The following is a 24,183-nucleotide window of genomic DNA, read 5'->3' as shown; positions in this document are numbered from 1 at the left end:
ACATCTGGTGCAGTTAATCCAAGCTCCATTAGCGCTCTTCCTACACATGTCCTGGCGACTCCATGCATCAAGCTTTCTTCATACAAGGAAAGCGAGCGAATCAAGCCGTACATAGCTCGTTTTGAGGACATGGCAGGCATGTATCAACTGGATGAGGCAGCTAAGCGGATCCAATTTCTTAGTTTATTTGAGGGCCCTGCCCTCGATATTCTCCACAGAATTCGTGGAGGCAATCTCACCTATGAAATGATGAAAGCTTCACTCATTAAGGCGTATGGTCTCACAGTAGACGACGCCAAAGTTCAGTTCATGCGAGTTCGTCTCCAAGACAAGGAGACAGCTGTTCAGTTCCTCGACCGTCTCACAGCTTACTTAAATGAGTGGATGGAGAAAGATGAAACTCCTTCCACGCGTGAGGGGATAATTGACCTTATGCTGCATACACAGCTAGAGAGGTCGTGGCCTGCTGAGCTCATAGCACAGCTTAAGATCTGCCAGGTGAAAGATGCCAGCCAAATGGCAGAAAAGGCTGATGCATTCTTTACTGCATACGGGTATCAAACTCGTAAGCAAAACACCTGGAGCAGAAAAGATACTGCCAAATCTGGGAAACCGTCTCAGATTGAACCCCAGCAACAAGGCCATTCTCAGAATAATGGCCAAGGTCCAAAACCGCAGTGGAAGGACCAGGGGCAAAACACTCAGAAACCTGAGTGGAAGAGGTACAACAAGTACCCTAACCAGCAGCAGTATCAGCCACGCAACCGACCGTCGGGACAAACTTTTTCACCACCAGCTCAAAAGAGGCAGGAAGCGAATGCAGCCTTCATTCCTCAGCAGCAGCATGGTGGTCACGTCCCTACCAGTATGGGTACTTTCCCACAGTTCACTAGTCCCACAGTGACAGTGAACCCCCCTCCACAGATGGCCAATGTTCCATCTTCCCAATATAATTCTCAAGGCACAATGTTTGCTGCATCAATTCAGCAGCCTCATGAGTGGCTAGCTGCTTCCTCCACAGGCCCTCCCACAGGTGACAGTACCTTCCTTGTTCAGCCAGGGTTTGTGGGAGACATTCCTGTGAAGGTCCTGAGAGATAATGGTTCCTCAGGTTGCTCTGTCAAGCAGAGTCTAGTTCGGCCTGAGCAGTATACAGGTCGACAGATCCATGCAAACCTTATTGATGGATCAGTGAGATTGTTCCCTGAGGCATGTATCCAGGTGGCATCTCCATTTTATACTGGTACGACACTTGCAGTTGTCATGCCAGAACCTTTATTTGGCCTAATTGTAGGCAACATTCACGGAGTCAAGGATAGTTGCTCCGATGATGACGCTACTCAGACTTTGGCTGCTGCGGTAACACGAGCCATGGCTGAGGCTCCAGACTGTGTCACCCCAGTGATCATTGAATCGCCGCAAGATCTGATGTGTAGTCAACTTGTTGTACAAGAACAACATTCTGACCCGACACTTGCTGCCGTGCGGAACAAACAAAAGGGTCGAGTGATTATTCACGGGGAGGTCGAGCCAAGTTCCTTTGCAAACAAGGACGGCTCTACCGTGAGTCACGAACACCTGAGGGCGAGATTCGACTGCAGTTTGTCGTTCCCGCCAAGTACCGCCTAGCAGTGTTCCAAAGGGGTCATTGTTCATCCTCGGGAGGTCACATGGGCAAAAGGAAGACCCAGGGCCATATCTGAGCTGACTTTTTCTGGCCAGGGATGGGACGAGACATAGATAGTTTTGTCTGTTCCTGCAGTGTGTGTCAAAGTAACACCACTAATCAGGGACATGCCCTTCTTGTGCTGTTCGTAACAACGCCTGTAATCTCTGAGTCAGTTGAGAGACAGGGTAGTGGTGAAGTGGGTGCAGACCTGACGTCTCACCCATTGGCCCCACAGGACACATTATGTCCAGGGCCTGTACATACATATTATGTACCGTAGGTTAAGGGGGAAGTTCAAGAGAGAACTCCGCAGAGGCGACTCGAGGCTATGGAAGACCCGAGTTTGCACAAGGATTCTCAGCTCCCCGATACTAATATAGGCACTGTAGGTTAAGGGGGAAGTTCGAGAGAGAACTCCGCAGAGGCGACTCGAGGCTATGGAAGACCCGAGTTTGCACAAGGATTCTCAGCTCCCCGATATTAATATAAGTACTGTAGGTAAAGGGGGAAGTGAGAACTCCGCAGAGGTGACTCGAGGCTATGGAAGACCCGAGTTTGCACAAGGATTCTCAGCTCCCCGATATTAATATAAGTACTGTAGGTTAAGGCACAGGTTGAGGACCCGTGTGCAGTTCAAGGCTATGGAAGACCCGAGTTTGCACAAGGATTCTCAACTTGCCGACACTAATCGTGTGCTATAATTAATGGCGACCTCGAATGTACGAAGCTTAGGCTGTCACTTGTATTTTTCAGCTAGAGCGTACTTTTCGTAGCATGTACTGATTGCTAGGCAGAGAGAGTAATTGTAACGTAATAAAAATTTTGTCTCATTGACACTTTTGATGCTCCACCTTAATTGGTTTTGCAGGTACAGCAATGAGTGTAGCAGTTTTGCTGTGCGGGCCAGCTGATCGTCTGCCGCATGCTGCCGCCTCTTCTCCTCTGCCTTCGTCGTCACCATGTTATTATTTACTATGTCATTTTACACGTAGGTACAGTTACACTACAACTGTCACACCTACACCGTGTATTACATACACCACGCTACACAACAATTAGTTGTCAGTGTAAATGTAGCAAATTTTCGCTCAGTTTGACCTGAGTACAGGATTTTCACCATCGTCACGGAGTTTTTTCCCTCAAGCTTCCTTCTATTAACGTAAATACGAGGTTTTTTCGCTCATTGGCGACTGCGACTTTCTCCTGTAGCAGGATAGCACACACACCACAGTGTGAATCTTGTGTGACTGAGCTAGGATTTATATCTATGTATATTGAAATCTTTCTTCTGAAGGAAGAAAGATTTAATTTTCATGGGGCGTAATGTCACGAGTCGGCTAGTGACACTGGCTTTTTGGGAAACCGCAAACTCAAGTGGAATCCCAGTTTATCGTTCAGTTAACTGCTCATTCGGACGGAAGCTTTGTCAAATCAATTTTTCATTGTCATACGTGATCGTCTTTGTGTGAGACATTAGCACTTCCGCTGAGCGATTTGTTTTGGGCGCGTTTCGCTCACTCAACCGTTAAAAAAATGCGGCCTATTGCTCCCATTTCTTTCTCACGAGTTTACTCAGTCCAGTGTTTGCTTTGACGGAGAGAGATACTGTGCTCCAGAAGTGAGAGAGAGAGAGGTCAGCAGTACCCAGACTCCACTGACTACAGTTTCTCCAAGCTCCCACCTTAGTTGGTGATACACAGCATTCATTGACCAGTATTTCCTTTCGTTTTCCTAGTCTTAAGAGTTTAATTAAGGTGTTTTTTCCTAGGCGTAAGAATTTAGCTTTCGAGTGAGTGAGTGAGTGCGATCTCATTAATTTGATTTGAAATGTAACGTTTAATTTATTTTGTAATCAATAAATTTAACAGTTCTTTTTCTTGAGCTTAATGTAATGTAAACTCTTGTTTCATTTCTCCATAATTAAGCTTATTTTCCATATAGCTCCTAGCTTGCATAAACGTTTGCCTTTCATAACTGGTATTTAGGCCAGTCTTGTGTATTAAGCTTAAAATCCGTTGTGCCACCTAGGAGTTAAGCATCAGCAAGAACCTGATATTATTATAGTATTAGTTATTTATTGTCAGGGGTGAAGTAACTTTCTCCAGAGGCTAACAGTACTGGTAATCAGCATTTGTGAGTAATTAGTTTCTGCTGTATACTGTTGAGAAAGTTTATAAATTCTCGTTCTGAGAAAATCGGTGAAGTAAGCCAGCGTAAAGAATCATTGCTTGATGTACCAAGACAATCATTGTCCTTGCTCTTCAGTATTATTGAATATTATATCAATTAAATAATAATAAGCATTTATTTTAAAAACACCGTGATAATTTAAAAACCACGTGACACCCACCTACCACAAAACAGTAATAATAAAAGCTTTGCGCAGAGTGAAGGAGATAAAAGTTAGCGCGTCCCCTTCACTAGTTATATTTCTTTCACTTACAGGAATATGTGCATTTCTTGCCAATTTATGTTCTTTAGTATCTTCCTTGTTCATAAGTTTTAGTTATTCCTCCGTTAACCCGAGAACTTTATGACATGTGATTTCGCGAAGCGAAAGGCGGTAGCGTTATACTCGATCTGTTTTGTGTGTGTGTGTGTGTGTGTGTGTGTGTGTGTGTGTGTGTGTGTGTGTGTGTGTGTGTGTGTGTCAGCAAAACTGCTTCAGCAATTTTTATCGGATTTAAGCCTATTCCCATGAGCTGACCCAATGTTTTGAGAACAATATGAGGTCCAGGTTATAAGTTGAGTCAATGTATGTTTTAGCAAGATCAGCCTATGCACTATTTATCCAGTTCAGACCAACTTGGTGGTAGGCTTTAAGGTAAGGTAAAAACGAACGGATTCAGTATTGAGGACCCCCATTTTAAGGTAAGGTCAAAGTACAGCCTCTGAACATGTGTGAACAGTTTTTATCCGATTTTAGCCCAACTTGGTGGAAAAGTTGAAAACCAGGCATGAAGACACTTATTGTTTTTTTTTGTTTTTTTTTTAAGCAATACTTCATAGCTCATCGTCAACGTTAACCTAGCAAAATCAACATGAATAGCCTTTATCGAATTTTGACCAAACGAGGAGGAACTGTTAAGGCTAAGGCTAGAATGTGGTGGTTCAGTTTTAAGAATAATCAAAGGTCGAGGTCACTGGATAGGGTTAAAACTCTACCAACGTTTGGATTTCAATGAAGTAACTCAAACGGTTTTGACCCAGTTACAAAAACCTGGAGGAATGGTTGAGGTTCAGACAATCAGTGATCTCTTGCTTCTGAGAACAAGAGGTAAAACATCAGGGTCAAAGAGTAAGATCAACCAAAAGCTTTTATGAGATTTAGACCAAACTTTGTGGAAGGTTTGAGGAAAAATCAGGATTATAAGGATTAAATTTTGAGAACAAACAGTCAGACGTCAATATCAGGGTGAAGGGTCAATGGCAAAGTTACAGGAGTAGGTTGAATCACACTTGATCCTGTTTGAACCAAACCTGGTGGGAGAGCTAAGGACCAGGCAAAACCGAGGGGATACAGTTCTGTAAAGAGTAAATCAAAAGGCGAAGGTCAAAGTCCGACCCATGTGTCGTCGTGTGAACAAAACAGTGTTAAGCAGTTTCGTCTTCATTAGGAGCAAACTTGTTGGATAATTTGAGGATCACCCAGGAGGTTGAACTATTGCATTTAGTGCAGATCAAATGTCAAGATAACATTATAAGGTAAAATTAAAATGTTTGTATCCATTTAAGACAAAACTTTATGAACGAGTTCAGGTTAAAACAAGCATGAAGAGATTAAATTCTGAGAATATTCGTAGGTCAAGGTCATAGGGATAGGTCAAAGGTCATGGTTACTATGCAAATTTAATTCATACAGTTTTGATTTGATCTGAACCAAAACTGGTGGAAGGGTCAAGTGACAAGCAAGAATAAAATAATTCAAATTTTACCTTTTGAAAGTCAAGGTCACAGGGCAATTAAATTACCTTAAAACAAGTTGGAGGGCGAGGATGTTGCACTCTCTAAGTGCTCCTTTTATATTTTATTTGATTTCACATCTCCAAGCTACTTTACCCACTTACGAAGATATATTTTGAACTGGAGGGGTTAGTTGTTGCCTGCATTATCCTCTTCAACTTAGGACCCTCTCGTAAAGCAAAGTCGTCAGGCAGCAAGTATGAATATGGTATAAAATAAGTCATCGAAGGAAAGCAATGGAGACATATAATTCCATGTGTATTCTGTCTTTACGATATTATTACAAAAATCTACTTTCCTACCGAAGGATCTGTGTGTGTGTGTGTGTGTGTGTGTGTGTGTGTGTGTGTATTCCCCTTCGATCTAATTTCCATCAGTTCCCCTCTCACCTTGTCATATGCATCGTACTTTTCCGTTGAGGACTTGTTCCACTGTACTCTCAATGTTCTTTTCCACCATCACATTATCTTCCTTTGCCTTCATTTTCCAGTACATCGCTGCCTATTTTACCTATAAGTAAAAGACTGTAGTATAGCCTAATTCAATCATTTCACCTCAGTTCTCCAGCTCTAGTGACTACAAGAGCCTTGCGGCATTATTTTAGTCTTTGGAATATGATTCCCTTTGGAGCAAGTGTTTAACTGCCCTATGGGGCAAAAAATCACTTGCCCAAATGAGAGCAATTTATGAAGAGCTACTACCACCATTACCACCAGCACAGCTAACACTACCACGACCACAACAGCTGCTGCCACCACCACCATCATCACAGCTACCTCCACCACCATCTTTATCACAGCAACCAGCACCGTCATCGTCATCACAGATACACCACCGATAAAAGCAGTAATATGCCGATGGGTCAGATGTGAGGCATTGACATGGTCATTGGCAGTAGCCGCCCAGATGAAACGGCTTTATAAATCAATGTGGCATGATATATGAATTTATCAACAAGTACTAGCTATGAGGTTTCATTACATTATTAAAATATTACTGTATATCAGCTACCATTCGTGTTCGCAGTGACTAGATTCATCATGTTCCGTATCACGTTGTTTATTTCACTTAGACCAAGTGTAAGTCAGATTTATAAAGTATTTGCCATATGCATCATGTCTACGCTTACTGACTAGAATAATGCAGAAAAGATCAGCTCAGACTGAAGTTTGCCCTTGTGTGTGTGTGTGTGTGTGTGTGTGTGTGTGTGTGTGTGTGTGTGTGTGTGTGTGTGTGTGTGTGTGAGAAAGAGAGAGAGAGACTGTGTGCATATGTTACTGCATGTATATGCTTGCTTTATGTATGTGTGTATGTTTGAATGTACAGTATATAAGAATGTATGTGTATGTCATTGTACATGCTTTTAAATGTTTGTGTGTGTGTGTGTGTGTGTGTATGTGTGTGTGTGTGTGTGTGTGTGTGTGTGTGTGTGTGTGTGTGTGTGTGTGTGTGTGTGTGTGTGTGTGTGTGTGTGTGTGTGTGATTATGCATGTGTTTGTGTTTGTGAAAGTGTTAGTGATTGTATGTTTTTATTTGAACTTCTGCGTGTAAAGGTGACGTCACACTGGACCATTTTTTGTTAGCGGATTGCCAAGCGCCGAGCTTTTGCTGGCCAGAAGGGCATTCTCGCGAGCAACGGCTGGTGGCTGGTGCTCCCTGGTTGGACGGAGAGCACCAGCCACCAGCCGTTGCTTGCGAGAATGCTCTTTTCGCCAGCAAAGGCTTGGAGCTCGACAAGCCACAAACGAAAAACGGTCCAGTGCGACGCCACCTTAAGTAGCGGTGGATTTGTTGCATGTGGGTGTGAAGGGAGAAGTTTGTGTCAGGAAGAAATTATGCAAGAAGCAGAAGAGATGAGAAGAGAGTGCATGTATTGTGAAGGAAAGGTAGAGTCTGTAACATGAATGACATTATTAACTATTAATAATTTCGCCTCTGTAAAGACGAAATATCATTTTGAAAATTTTGTGTGTGTGTGTGTATATATATATATATATATATATATATATATATATATATATATATATATATATATATATATATGTATATATATATATATATATATATATATATATATATATATATATATATATATATATATATATATATATATATATAATATACACTTCCAATATACTCAACCACACAAACACATTAATTCGTATCTTAGCCCCAAAGAGAGAGGGAACAGATCCTCACCGCACCACACCGCACGAAGGTCAGTGCAGTCAGTGACATCCTAATGGCAAAGCTTTGGCGAAAGCTTTACCATTGCACTTGACATCTCAAAGGCTTTCGATCAAGTCCGGCATAAATCTTTAATTTCCAAACTGTCATATTATGGTTTCTATCCTTCTATCTGTGCCTTCATCTCTAGATTCCTTTCTGGTCGTTCTATAGCCGCTGTTGTAGACGGCCATCGTTCTTCTCCTAGATCTATCAACAGTGGTGTTCCTCAGGGCTCTGTCCTTTCACAAACTTTCTTCCTTTTATTCATCAATGACCTTCTAAGCTGGACATCTAACCCTATCCACTCATACGCTGATGACTCCACCCTTCACCTTTCCATTCGGTTCCCACAACGCCCATCTCAGCAGTTACTTCAACAAACAAGGGATGAGGCTATGGCACACCTAATGTCTGACTTGGCTCGTATCTGTGACTGGGGTAAAAATAATCTGGTTGTTTTTATTGCATCAAAGACTCAGTTCTTACACCTATCAACCCGACAAAATCTGCCACAGGTATACCCACTAATGTTTAATAATATTCAGCTTAATCCTGTATCATCCTTGAACATGCTTGAGGTTCCATTTACTCGGGATTTATCTTGGAAAGATCATATTACATCTCTTGTAAAGTCTGCTTCCAAGAGATTAGGTGTGATAAGCCGACTCCATTCCTTCTTTACCCCTGCACCATTGTTGACTCTATACACAGGTTATATCCGCCCCTGTGTGGAGTACAACTCTCATGTGTGGGGAGGCTCCCCACATGCTGTTCTTCTCAGTAGGGTGAAGTCAAATGCCTTTCATCTCATTAACTCTCCTCCTCTTACTGACTCCCTTCAACCTCTGTCTCTTCACCACACTGTTGCATCTTTGTCTCTTTTCTATCGCTACTTCAATGGTCACTGCTCCTCTGAACTGTCTGCTGGCATTCCTCTACCTCTACGATGGGTGCGTAGCACCCGTCTAGCAGCAAACTCTCATCCCTTTTCTGTCCAACTCTCAAATGCAAGAGTTAACCATTGTTTCCAGTCCTTCGATTATGCAACAGGTCAACTTTGGAACTGTCTCCCTCTGTCTTTATTTTCTGCTTCCTATGAACTCCAGTCTTTCAAACGCAGTGTGTCCATGGATCTCGAAATGATCGGATCTTGAATTTGGCTCTCTCTTGTATTTTCTTTTACACTTGGAAGGAACAATTATTGAGGTCTCGCGGCCTTTGGTTCCTTCTTCATCGCATAATATATATATATATATATATATATATATATATATATATATATATATATCATTGGATGCCAGGGGTACTGGGCGAGGCACGGCACCAGGAGGGTACTAAACGTACCACCCTCCGCCTATCGGCTCATAGATCCCTACCTGGGCCCTCCCTACTTTATAAAGACTTGAAAAATCCCAGTTCTGTCCAATACTCGGGATACTGGGCTCCAATGGGATATATATATATATATATATATATATATATATATATATATATATATATATATATATATATATCCATCCAACCATCATCCAATCCTAAGTTGCCCCATGAGGAGCGTAGGAGCCCGGGGCTAGGCAGTTGGTCCTGACATTAAAAATGAGAGTGACCAGCCTCACTCATCCCTGAGTGGCATTACATGAGCAATAAACCCCAATCACCGCTTGGATATAAACCTTCACCGGATCAATCCGACTGGAGCGCAATAATTACCCAATAAACCACCAGACGCCAAAATTTGGTTATATGGTTACCACCCAGTGTAGTAAATGGTTTCCTGGTGTACAGGAAACCATTTGGCTTCTCACTCAGTGTAGAGTCACCCACAGGCAGAAGGAAGAGGAAAGAATGAAGGAAGGAAAGACAAAAGGGTGAGTGTAAAGTCACCCGTAGGCAGAAGGATGAGGAAAGAATGAAGGAAAGATAGACAGAAGAGGATGGAAGGAAAGAAGGATGGAGGAGAGAAACGGGCAGACACCCGAGAGCAGCACTACATCGAGTGAGTGGATGGTGAGCGCTCTCACCTACCACACACACACACACACACACACACACACACACACATATATATATATATATATATATATATATATATATATATATATATAGATGAAGCCTCTGTGGTACAGTGGTAAAGTGTGCATGTTCGTGCACTGAGGAACAAGGGTTCGCGCCCCGCCAGAGTAATAAACTTTGGGAGCGTTTTTCTGGCCATGTACTGCATTGGCGGACACAAGGTGTGCTGTGGTTGAACCAGTGTCGCATGTTATAAAGTATGCTTGCACCCAGTCAGCTTGAGCGGGCCAATTACACTTGGTTCACAGACTACACACACATCCAAAGCCACTCCAACACTACAATTACACTTACAAGCACTTCTCACCCTACATACAATCTCTACTAGACATTTTAAGCCACTTGGTAGAGATACATTGGCTGTATCGTCCCTACTTTGGTAGGGATAGGCCGGTCCTGCAGTGGATACTCAAACGGCTGATGAGATGATATATATATATATATATATATATATATATATATATATATATATATATATATATATATATATATATATATATATTGTTACATAGCCTATGATTTCATCATCCTTTGTGTAATTTTAACGCACAGTTGCTGCATGTTTGATCACGAGCGTGTTCTGCCTCAGTCCCCCCCTTCTACCGTTATAGTAGAGTAAGTCGTTCTCTCTGTTATACTTTGCGGGATTTGCAGCTCTCTGTCCCCATGGCTTCATTTGCGCGTCCTTCTTACAAGTTGTATCAGGCTCTGCTGGCCCCTATATAATGAGCTCAGTCTCTGCATCATTGCCACTTAGATCTGCTCCTCATTTTGTTCACATCTCTGTCCTCCCCTGTACAGATATTATTATTGTGAGTGCTCAAGAAGTCTCCAACCATCTAGCAGCTGTGTGTAATTTGAGTATTACTGTTATTGCATTTTTTCTTGTACTGTATAGCATAAGTTTAATTTGTAGGCCTAGTGAAGTTTTTGTAATTAATGTTGGGTTTTATGTCAGTCATTTTTGATAATAGTTTGTATCTGTAATTATTTATCTGGCATTCACTGAGTATTATCTGGTATCTCATTTTATCAGGGCTGACTTAGATAAATTTATTCTTGCTAATTTCGTGTTAATAGAGGCTATTGCAGTTAACCATATATTTAACCTGTTTTTGCCATTACATTATCCTTATGAGTCCTGAATGTTTTGTTGTTAGTTTGAGCATTAAACTTTAACTTGTAATTTTACCTAACTCTTTTGTTTTGAACCTGGAACTTTACGGGACAGTAGTGATTTTTAGCATTCTCACTTAAAGTGTACGTTATCTTTCTCTGTTCCGTAACATAAATTTGGCGACCTCATATCAGGATATTCAGGATATTTTCATAAGGATATTGTTTGATATTTTGTGACTGTGATATATTCATGATGGCTACTATTTCTACACTTGATGAAGCCAAAGATTTTTTGTCAAATGTGCAAACAGTGTGTGATATAGAAAACAGAACAAAGAATGAACTTAAGATTGTTGCTCAACAATTGGGATTTGTTGTTCGCTCTCATCAGTCTAAAGATCAAATTGTTGCCATTATTAATGAAAGCTTGTTTAATGTAACTCCTCCAAATGAGCAAACGCAGATTGAATTAGCTAAGTTACAGCTAGCCCTGCAGGAGGCCCGTGCTAGGGAGGTTGAGGCACAAGTTGAAATTGCTAGGATTCAGGCAGACCATGAGTATCGCATGAAACAAGGTGGAACTGGATCATCTAGCTCTGATGATTTTGATGTGGCTAAAAATGTTAAACTTGTCCCTCCTTTTAATGAATCTGATTTAACAAAGTATTTTCAGTTGTTTGAGAGGGTAGCAACAGGTTTTAATTGGCCTAAGGAGTATTGGCCAGTACTCCTTCAAACTGTTCTCACCGGTAAAGCTCAAGTAACTTATGCATCTTTGCCTCAGGATCAGTCTGATAATTATGATGTAGTTAAGAGCTTCATTCTCAAGGCCTATGAGCTTGTTCCTGAAGCCTATAGAGTAAAATTTAGGACAACTTACAAGCAAGATAAGCAATCCCATGTTGAGTATGCAAAAATGAAAGAAGATCTGTTAGAGCAGTGGTTAAATTCTAAGAATGTGGATTCTGATTTTGACAAATTTAAGCAGATGATTTTGCTGGAGGACTTCAAAAGGTGTATTAGTAAAGATGTAAGCCTATATCTTGATGAGAAAAGAATAGATAATTTGTCTGATGCTGCAGTTTTAGCTGATGAGTATGTTCTCACTCAAGAGATATTCTAGAGAAAAAGGGAAAGCTGAGAGTAAGTACGTTGCCTCTACTCAGAGTACAGGTAACAGGAAAGAGAATAAGGATGATGTTTCTCAGGAAGTAAATACCAGCTTCACCTCTAGATTTCAGAAAAGTAAATGTACTTATTGTAGTAAGCTTGGTCATACTACGGAGAGATGTTTCAGGAGACAGCGTGATGTGAACAAAAAGGAGTCTTTAAATATTCAGTCAATTGGTCTAGTGTCCACTCTTGAGAGTTCCCAGAATTCTTTAACTGAGTTAACTGAACCTGCTTTGAGGGGTAACTTAAATTCTCATGATGGAGCTCCTCTTTTGAGCAGTAACGTGGGTGACACTCTCAAGAGTTCATGTGCTAATTTCCTGTCTGATGGTTTTGTCAGTCCTCTGGACAGTAATGACAGGAAATCAGTTAAAATATATCGTGATACAGGTGCTTGCCAATCCCTTATCCTGACCAGTGTTCTAGGCTCTAATTTTAATTCCTCTGATGAAACTGTAATCTTACAAGGTGTAGGGAATAATTACTTCTCTGTCCCTCTGTGCAGAGTGAATTTAGAGTCTGGTTTTGTTAATGGTTCCGTTATGGTTGGGTTGGTTGAGACACTCCCAATGTCAGGTGTAACTTTCTTACTTGGAAATGATATTGGTGGAAGTCAAGTGTGTCCAGCTCCTCAGTTGTCTAGTGAGCCAGTGGCTGCGTCCCAGGATTGTGATGTCCCTGATGTGTTCCCTGCATGTGCTGTCACTAGGGCTAAGTCTAAAGTTACTGGTGATTTAGAGGATAATGATGATGATGATGTTATCCTAGCTGACACTTTTCTTGCTAATTTGGACCACTCACCAGATGAGGCAGTACCGCGTAGTGTTGATAATTTGTCTCGTCAAGAGTTGGTTGAGTTGCAGGTTGCTGACCCTGAGTTGAGAGGTCTAGCTAACTCTGCTTACAGAGAAGAAGAGTCAGCCGGTGCTTCTACTTGTTATTATGTAAAGTCAGGAGTACTTATGAGGAAGTGGAGACCCCCAACAGCATCAGCCGACTGTGAATGGGAGGTTGTACTTCAAGTTGTCATCCCTCGTGTTTGTAGGCAGGATATCATTAGAGTGGCTCATGATTCCAGTTTGGCAGGACACCTTGGAGTGAGGAAGACTGTGGCACGCATTTTGAAACACTTCTACTGGCCAGGTATCTTCAGGGATGTTTCCTGGTATTGTAAGTCTTGTCACACCTGTCAAGTTGTGGGGAAGTGTAATCAGACCGAAAAGGTTGCACCTCTAGTTCCCATTCCTCCTTTTGAGGCGCCTTTCACCCGTGTGTTGGTGGATATTGTGGGCCCTCTTCCTAAGACTTCTTCAGGATTTTCTTATGTGTTGACCAGGATTATGGCTACTCGTTATCCTGAAGCCATTCCACTTAGAAATATCTCAGCAAAGAACGTGGTTAAGGAAATGCTAGGGTTCTTCACAAAGTTTGGTCTGCCCAAGGAGGTACAGTCAGACCGGGGAAGTAATTTCATGTCGAATGTTTTCAAGCAGTCTCTGAAAGAGTTGGGCATCGCCCAGATCACGTCTTCAGCTTACCATCCCCAGACCCAAGGAGCGTTGGAGAGATATCATCAAACACTCAAATCGATGCTCAAGAAATACTGTTTGGAACATCAGAAAGACTGGGATAAAGGTCTTCCATTCGTTGTGTTTGCTGCAAGAGAATCTCCAAATGAATCACTGGGCTTCTCACCTTTTGAACTACTGTTTGGCCATGAAGTAAGAGGACCCCTTAAGTTACTCAAGGAATGCTGGCTGTCGGAGGAAGATGACGTCAACCTGCTGGAGTATGTGATGAAGTTCAAAGAACGGCTGTCCACTGCTTTACAGCTGGCGAGAGAGAATTTAGGAGCTGCTCAGGAGAAGATGAAGACTTGGTATGATAAGAAGTCCAGGTTACGCCACTTTCAGCCAGGAGATCAGGTTTTGATTCTGCTACCAGTTCATGGGCAACCTCTTCAAGCCAAGTTTAGTGGCCCTTATTTCGTGGAGAAGAAACTCAGTGATGTCAGCTATGTCATCGCCACACCAGATCGTAGAAAGAGCAAGCAACTATGTCACATCAACATGCTAAAGTTATATCACAGGCGGGACGAAAATAATCCAGTCTGCACTGTAGCTGTTCCACCCGAGTCTGCAAGTGAAGCTCTCCCATGCAGTATGAGCCTGAGTGATAGTTTGGGGAAGAATCCTGATATCATGAATGATCTCCAGACCAAGCTTTCTCATCTACCTCCCAAGGAAAGGCAGGAGTTTTCGGCATTACTGCAGGAGTACCCGCAAGTGTTCCGTGCCACTCCAGGAAGAACCACTGTGATGATGCATGATGTCGATGTTGGAGACGCAAAGCCAATTAAATTGCCTCCTTACCATGTGAACCCAGTGAAAGTTCCTCTCATCCAGAAGGAGCTTGGCTACCTGTTGGACCACAAGATGATTGAGCCCTGTCAGAGCGAGTGGAGTTCTCCTGTCACTCTAGTCCCTAAGCCAGGTGGGTCACAGAGGCTTTGCATCGACTACAGACGTGTTAATCAGATAACCAAAACAGACACTTACCCTCTCCCTCGTGTGGAAGATTGCATAGACAAGATCGGAAAGGCTAGGTACATAAGTAAGTTTGATTTGTTAAAGGGATACTGGCAAGTACCTTTGACTGAACGTGCTAGGGAGATCTCATGTTTTGTAACACTAGGAAAGGCTTTTGCATGTTCTGTAATGCCGTATGGTATGAAGAGTGCACCAGCCACATTTCAGAAGCTCATGAATGTTGTAACAGAGGGTTTGGCAGGGTGTGTTGTTTATATTGATGATGTATTAATCTTCAGTGACAACTGGAAAGATCACCTATGCCATGTCAGTAAATTTCTTGACCGTTTAGTTCATGCTAATCTTGTAGCTAATTTATCAAACTGTGAGTTTGGTCAAGCTAAAGTTCAGTACCTTGGGTATGTAATTGGTGATGGACATGTTGCACCACCAGGAGCTAAGGTTCATGTTATAAGTGATCTTCCCAGACCTAAAAGTAGGAAAGAGCTACAAAGATTTTTGGGAATGGTAGGTTATTACAGGAGATTTGTTCTTAACTTTTCTATTCTTGTATCACCACTTACAGACCTACTGAAAAAGGGAGTTGAATTTGTCTGGACCGATAACTGTGAATCCTCTTTCAACAAACTTAAAGCTATTCTATTAAGTCAGCCAGTGCTTGCTACTCCAAATTTTGCTAAGCCTTTTAAGATGGCTGTTGATGCAAGTGATACAGGAGCTGGGGCTGTTTTGCTGCAAGAGGATGATCAGGGTATTGAACACCCTGTATCTTATTACAGTAAGAAGTTCACTCCACCTCAAAAGAACTACCCAACTATTGAGAAAGAGCTTTTGGCCTTGATTTTGGGTTTACAGCATTTTTCATTTTATTTGTGTTCTGGTTTTGACCCCATAGTCATTTATACCGATCATAACGCACTGAAATTCCTTAGTAAGTTTAAAGATAAAAATCAGAGATTGACAAGATGGAGTCTACTTCTTCAGGAGTATTCATTAGACATACAACACGTCAAGGGGAAAGAAAATGTTATTGCAGATTGTTTTAGAGTAATAAGAAATTTCCTTTGTAAATTTCTTTTTTCTTTGTGGGGAGGTGTTACATAGCCTATGATTTCATCATCCTTTGTGTAATTTTAACGCACAGTTGCTGCATGTTTGATCACGAGCGTGTTCTGCCTCAGTCCCCCCCTTCTACCGTTATAGTAGAGTAAGTCGTTCTCTCTGTTATACTTTGCGGGATTTGCAGCTCTCTGTCCCCATGGCTTCATTTGCGCGTCCTTCTTACAAGTTGTATCAGGCTCTGCTGGCCCCTATATAATGAGCTCAGTCTCTGCATCATTGCCACTTAGATCTGCTCCTCATTTTGTTCACATCTCTGTCCTCCCCTGTACAGATATTATTATTGTGAGTGCTCAAGAAGTCTCCAACCATCTAGCAGCTGTGTGTAATTTGAGTATTACTGTTATTGCATTTTTTCTTGTACTGTATAGCATAAGTTTAATTTGTAGGCCTAGTGAAGTTTTTGTAATTAATGTTGGGTTTTATGTCAGTCATTTTTGATAATAGTTTGTATCTGTAATTATTTATCTGGCATTCACTGAGTATTATCTGGTATCTCATTTTATCAGGGCTGACTTAGATAAATTTATTCTTGCTAATTTCGTGTTAATAGAGGCTATTGCAGTTAACCATATATTTAACCTGTTTTTGCCATTACATTATCCTTATGAGTCCTGAATGTTTTGTTGTTAGTTTGAGCATTAAACTTTAACTTGTAATTTTACCTAACTCTTTTGTTTTGAACCTGGAACTTTACGGGACAGTAGTGATTTTTAGCATTCTCACTTAAAGTGTACGTTATCTTTCTCTGTTCCGTAACAATATATATATATATATATATATATATATATATATATATATATATATATATTGTTAGGGTGAGGCAAAAGTCTCCATACAAACACTGACTATTTTTACCCAAGGATTATCTCTATAGCTAACTTCTTTTGGTCATGACCTCGAAGATAATCATGTCGAACACATATTGTGACTTCGACAGTGGATTTCAACAAAATATTAATTAGCTGCAGTTGTAAAGAAAATGCTTGTATGCTTGTAAGGAGACTTTTCCCTCACTCTGTATATATATTGTTACATAGCCTATGATTTCATTGTGTAATTTTAACGCACAGTATGCTGCATGTTTGATCACGAGCGTGTTCTGCCTCAGTTCCCCCCTTCTACCGTTATAGTAGAGTAAGTCGTCCTTTCTGTTGTTCAGAGTAGGATTGTCAGCTCTTTGTCCCCTATGGCTTCATTTGCGCGTCCTTCTTACAAGTTGTATCAAGCTCTGCTGGCCCCTATTAATGAGCTCAGTCTCTGCATTATTGCCACTTAGATCTACTCCTCATTTTGTTCACATCTCTGTCCTCCCCTGTACAGTTATTATCGTGAGTGCTCGGGAAGTCTCCAACCATCTAGCAGCTGTGTAATTTGAGTATAAGTGTTATTGCATTTTGTTCTTGTACTATGTCGCATAGGTTGTTAATTTGTAGGCCTAGTGAGGTTTTTGTGATTCATGTAGGGTTCTAATTGTCAGCAATTATTAATAATAGTTTGTATCTGTAATAATTTATCTTGCATTAACTGAGCATTACCCAGTGTATTTTCAGTTTATCAGGGCTGACTTAGATAAATTTACTCTTGCTAATTTCGTGTTAATAGGGGCTATTGCAGTTAACCATATATTTAACCTGTTTTTTGCCATTACATTATCCTTATGAGTCCTGAATGTTTTGTTGTTAGTTTGAGCATTAATCTTTAACTTGTAATTTTACCTAACTCTTTTGTTTTGAACCTGGAACTTTACGGGACAGTAGTGATTTTTAGTATTGTCACTTAAAGTGTACATTATCTTTCTCTGTTCCGTAACATAAATTTGGCGACCTCGCCAGGATATTCATGATATTATCATAAGGATATTGCTTGATATTTTGTGACTGTTACCTATTCATGATGTCTACTATTACTACACTTGATGAAGCCAAATATTTTTTGTCAAATGTGCAAACAGTGTGTGATGTAGAAAACAGAACAAAGAATGAACTTAAGCTTGTTGCTCAACAATTGGGAATTGCTGTTCGCTTTCATCATTCTAAAGATCAAATTGTTGGCATGATTAATGAAAGCTTGTTTAATGTAACTCCTCCAAATGAGCAAACGCAGATTGAATTAGCTAAGTTACAGCTAGCCCTGCAGGAGGCTCGTGTGAAGGAAGCTGAATTTCAAGCAAATACTAAGGAGGCTGAATCTCAGGCTCAGATTCAGGAGGCACAGATACAGGCTCAGGCACAAATTGAACTAGCTAGGATTCAGGCAGACCATGAGTATCACATGAAACAAGGTGGAACTGGATCATCTAGCTCTGATGATTTTGATGTGGCTAAAAATGTTCGACTTGTCCCTCCTTTTAATGAATCTGATTTAACCAAGTATTTTCAGTTGTTTGAGAGGGTAGGTACAGGTTTTAATTGGCCAAAAAAGTATTGGCCAGTACTCCTTCAAACTGTTCTCACCGGTAAAGCTCAAGTAACTTATGCATCTTTGCCTCAGGATCAATCTGATAATTATGATGTAGTTAAGAGCTTGATTCTTAAGGCCTATGAGCTTGTTCCTGAGGCCTATAGAGTAAAATTTAGGACAACTTACAAGCAAGATAAGCAATCCCATGTTGAGTATGCAAAAATCAAAGAAGATCTGTTAGAGCAGTGGTTAAATTCTAAGAATGTGGATTCTGATTTTGACAAATTTAAGCAGATGATTTTGCTGGAGGACTTCAAAAGGTGTATTTATAAAGATGTAAGCCTATATCTTGATGAGAAAAGAATAGATAATTTGTCTGATGCTGCAGTTTTAGCTGATGAATATGTTCTCACTCACAAGAGATATTCTAAAGAAAAAGGGAAGGCTGAGAGTAAGTACGTTGCCTCTACTCAGAGTGCAGGTAACAGGAAAGAGGATAAAGATGATGTTTCTCAGGAAGTAAATACCAGCTTCACCTCTAGATTTCAGAAAAGTAAATATACTTATTGTAGTAAGCTTGGTCATACTACGGAGAAATGTTTCAGGAGACAGCGTGATGTGAACAAAAAGGAGTCTTTAAATATTCAGTTAATTGGTCTAGTGTCCACCCTTGAGAGTTCCCAGAATTCTTTAACTGAGTTAACTGAACCTGCTTTGAGGGGTAACTTAAATTCTCATGATGGAGCTCCTCTTTTGAGCAGTAACTTCGGTGACACTCTCAAGAGTTCATGTGCTAATTTCCTGTCTGATGGTTTTGTCAGTCCTCTGGACAATAATGACAGGAAATCAGTTAAAATATATCGTGATACAGCTGCTTGCCAATCCCTTATGCTGACCAGTGTTCTAGGCTCTAATGATAATTCCTCTGATGAAATTGTAATCTTACAAGGTGTAGGGAATAATTACTTCTCTGTCCCTCTGTGCAGAGTGAATTTAGAGTCTGGTTTTGTTAATGGTTCCGTTATGGTTGGGTTGGTTGAGACACTTCCAATGTCAGGTGTAACTTTCTTACTTGGAAATGATATTGGTGGAAGTCAAGTGTGTCCAGCTCCTCAGTTGTCTAGTGAGCCGGTGGCTGCGACCCAGGACTGTGATGTCCCTGATGTGTTCCCTGCATGTGCTGTCACTAGGGCTAGGTCTAAAGTTACTGGTGATTTAGAGGATAATGATGATGATGATGTTATCCTAGCTGACACTTTTCTTGCTAATTTGGACTACTCACCAGATGAGGCAGTACCGCGTAGTGTTGATAATTTGTCTCGTCAAGAGTTGGTTGAGTTGCAGGTTGCTGACCCTGAGTTGAAAGGTCTAGCTAACTCTGCTTACAGTGAAGAAGAGTCAGCCGGTGCTTCTACTTGTTATTATGTAAAGTCAGGAGTACTTATGAGGAAGTGGAGACCCCCAACAGCATCAGCCGACTGTGAATGGGAGGTTGTACATCATGTTGTCATCCCTCGTGTTTGTAGGCAGGATATCATTAGAGTGGCTCATGATTCCAGTTTGGCAGGACACCTTGGAGTCAGGAAGACTGTGGCACGCATTTTGAAACACTTCTACTGGCCAGGTATCTTCAGGGATGTTTCCTGGTATTGTAAGTCTTGTCACATCTGTCAAGTTGTGGGGAAGTGTAATCAGACCGAAAAGGTTGCACCTCTAGTTCCCATTCCTCCTTTTGAGGCGCCATTCACCCGTGTGTTGGTGGATATTGTGGGCCCACTTCCTAAGACTTCTTCAGGATTTTCTTATGTGTTAACCCTGATTGATATGGCTACTCGTTATCCTGAAGCCATTCCACTTAGAAATATCTCAGCAAAGAACGTGGTTAAGGAAATGCTAGGGTTCTTCACAAAGTTTGGTCTGCCCAAGGAGGTACAGTCAGACCGGGGAAGTAATTTCATGTCAAACGTTTTCAAGCAGTCTCTGAAAGAGTTGGGCATCACCCAGATCACGTCTTCAGCTTACCATCCCCAGACCCAAGGAGCGTTGGAGAGATATCATCAAACACTCAAATCGATGCTCAAGAAATACTGTTTGGAACATCAGAAAGACTGGGATAAAGGTCTTCCATTCGTTGTATTTGCCGCAAGAGAATCTCCAAATGAATCACTGGGCTTCTCACCTTTTGAACTACTGTTTGGTCATGAAGTAAGAGGACCCCTTAAGTTACTCAAGGAATGCTGGCTGTCGGAGGAAGATGACGACAACCTGCTGGAGTATGTGATGAAGTTCAAAGAACAGCTGTCCACTGCTTTACAGCTGGCGAGAGAGAATTTAGGAGCTGCTCAGGAGAAGATGAAGACTTGGTATGATAAGAAGTCCAGGTTACGCCACTTTCAGCCAGGAGATCAGGTTTTGATTCTGCTACCAGTTCATGGGCAACCTCTTCAAGCCAAGTTTAGTGGTCCTTATTTCGTGGAGAAGAAACTCAGTGATGTCAACTATGTCATTGCCACACCAGATCGTAGAAAGAGCAAGCAACTATGTCACATCAACATGCTAAAGTTATATCACAGGTGGGACGAAAATAATCCAGTCTGCACTGTAGCTGTTCCACCCGAGTCTGCAAGTGAAGCTCTCCCATGCAGTATGAGCATGAGTGATAGTTTGGGGAAGAATCCTGATATCATGAATGATCTCCAGACCAAGCTTTCTCACCTACCTCCCGAGGAAAGGCAGGAGATTTCGGCATTACTGCAAGAGTACCCGCAAGTGTTCCATGCTACTACAGGAAGAACCACTGTGTTGATGCATGATGTTGATGTTGGAGACGCAAAGCCAATTAAACTGCTTCCTTACCGTGTGAACCCAGTGAAAGTTCCTCTCATCCAGAAGGAGCTTGGCTACCTGTTGGACCACAAGATGATTGAGCCCTGTCAGAGCGAGTGGAGTTCTCCTGTCACTCTGGTCCCAAAGCCGGGTGGGTCACAGCGGCTTTGCATCGACTACAGACGTGTTAATCAGATAACCAAAACAGACACTTACCCTCTCCCTCGCGTGGAAGATTGCATAGACAAGATCGGAAAGGCTAGGTACATAAGTAAGTTTGATTTGTTAAAGGGATACTGGCAAGTACCTATGACTGAACGTGCTAGGGAGATCTCATGTTTTGTAACACTAGGAAAGACTTTTGCATGTTCTGTAATGCCAAATGGTATGAAGAATGCACCAACCACATTTCAGAAGCTCATGAATGTTGTAACAGAGGGTTTGGCAGGGTGTGTTGTTTATATTGATGATGTATTAATCTTCAGTGACAACTGGAAAGATCACCTATGCCATGTCAGTAAATTTCTTGAGCGTTTGGTTCATGCTAATCTTGTAGCTAATTTATCAAAGTGTGAGTTCGGTCAAGCTAAAGTTCAGTACCTTGGGTATGTAATTGGTGATGGACATGTTGCACCACCAGGAGCTAAGGTTCATGTTATAAGTGATCTTCCCAGACCTAAAAGTAGGAAAGAGCTACAAAGATTTTTGGGAATGGTAGGTTATTACAGGAGATTTGTTCTTAACTTTTCAATTCTTGTATCACCACTTACAGACCTACTGAAAAAGGGAGTTAAATTTGTCTGGACCGATATCTGTGAATCCTCTTTCAACAAACTTAAAGCTATCCTATTAAGTCATCCAGTGCTCGCTACTCCAAATTTTGCTAAGCCTTTTAAGATGTCTGTTGACGGAAGTGATACAGGAGCTGGGGCTGTTTTACTACAAGAGGATGATCAGGGTATTGAACACCCTGTATCTTATTACAGTAAGAAGTTCACTCCACCTCAAAAGAACTACTCAACTATTGAGAAAGAGCTTTTGGCCTTGATTTTGGGTTTACAGCATTTTTCATTTTATTTGTGTTCTGGTTTTGACCCCATAGTCATTTATACCGATCATAAAAATTCCTTAGTAAGTTTAAAGATAAAAATCGGAGATTGGCAAGATGGAGTCTACTTCTTCAGGAGTATTCATTAGACATACAACATGTCAAGGGGAAAGAAAATGTTATTGCAGATTGGTTATCTAGACTTTAGACAGATTATTTTAGAGTAATAAGAAATTTCCTTTGTAAATTTCTTTTTTCTTTGTGGGGAGGTGTTACATAGCCTATGATTTCATCATCTTTTGTGTAATTTTAACGCACAGTATGCTGCATGTTTGATCACGAGCGTGTTCTGCCTCAGTTCCCCCCTTCTACCGTTATTGTAGAGTAAGTCGTCCTTTCTGTTGTTCAGAGTAGGATTGTCAGCTCTTTGTCCCCTATGGCTTCATTTGCGCGTCCTTCTTACAAGTTGTATCAAGCTCTGCTGGTCCCTATATAATGAGCTCAGTCTCTGCATGATTGCCACTTAGAACTACTCCTCATTTTGTTCACATCTCTGTCCTCCCCTGTACAGTTATTATCGTGAGTGCTCGGGAAGTCTCCAACCATCTAGCAGCTGTGTAATTTGAATATAAGTGTTATTGCATTTTGTTCTTGTACTGTGTCGCATAGGTTGTTAATTTGTAGGCCTAGTGAGGTTTTTGTGATTCATGTAGGGTTCTTATTGTCAGCAATTATTAATAACATTTTGTATCTGTAATAATTTATCTTGCATTAACTGAGCATTACCCAGTGTATTTTCATGTTATCAGGGCTGACTTAGATAAATTTATTCTTGCTAATTTCGTGTTAATAGGGGCTATTGCAGTTAACCATATATTTAACCTGTTTTTTGCCATTACATTATCCTTATGAGTCCTGAATGTTTTGTTGTTAGTTTGAGCATTAAACTTTAACTTGTAATTTTACCTAACTCTTTTGTTTTGAACCTGGAACTTTACGGGACAGTAGTGATTTTTAGTATTCTCACTTAAAGTGTACATTATCTTTCGCTGTTCCGTAACAATATATATATATATATATATATATATATATATATATATATATATATATATATATATATATATATATATATATATATATACACGAAGCCTCTGAGTTCAGTGGTAGAGTGTGCGTTTCGTACACAGGTGAACAAATTTTGGTAGTGTTCACCCAGCCACGTACTGCATTGGCGGACACAAGGGGTGCTGTGGTTGAACCAGTGTCGCATACTATAAAGTATGCTTGCAACCAGTCGGCTTGCGCGGGTCCATTACACTTGGTTCACAGACTACACACATATCCAATGCCACTCCAACACTACAATTACACTTACAAGCACTTCTCACCCTACATACAGTCTCTACCAGACAGCCTAAGCCACTTGGTAGAGATACATTGGCTGTATGGTCCCGACTTCGGTCGGGATATGCCGGTCCTGTAGTGGATACTCAAACGGCTGATGATGATGATGATGATATACACACACACATACACAGTCGACCCTTATAAACAAAGATAGTTTCGTGTGAACCCTTATATCTCTGTGTGGAGTATTTTTTGTGATTTATATGTTGCTCAGAGTTTGTCCACATATCATTCTACTTTTATATAATATCGTATATCATGTTCAGTGCTAAACGTGCACTACTATTTTTAAAATACAACTCCTGATCAGCTCCTCCATCGTACCCATGTATCACAGACCTTGAGCCAAGATTGACTGGGTGACCCAAATCATCAATACATCGCATTATTAACTTACATTATAATATTGTCAATGGATATTATATCATAGACAATCTCTCCAATGATTTTTATTTTCAGAGAGAGAGAGAAAAAAATCAAACACTGTGACTTAGCTGTAACAATGGAGCTTCGCTGGCTCATTAACACCTGAAGCCACGATTTATACAAACATCTACCAAAATACGCCAGCCATTGTACCACTTATCAGTTCTTGCAGTTGTACC

The sequence above is a fragment of the Coenobita brevimanus genome, chromosome 55, assembly GCF_032717465.1.
Source record: "Coenobita brevimanus isolate Jiangsu-jjx chromosome 55, ASM3271746v2, whole genome shotgun sequence".
NCBI lineage: Eukaryota > Metazoa > Arthropoda > Malacostraca > Decapoda > Coenobitidae > Coenobita > Coenobita brevimanus.
Note: the sequence above shows the minus strand (reverse complement) of the source record.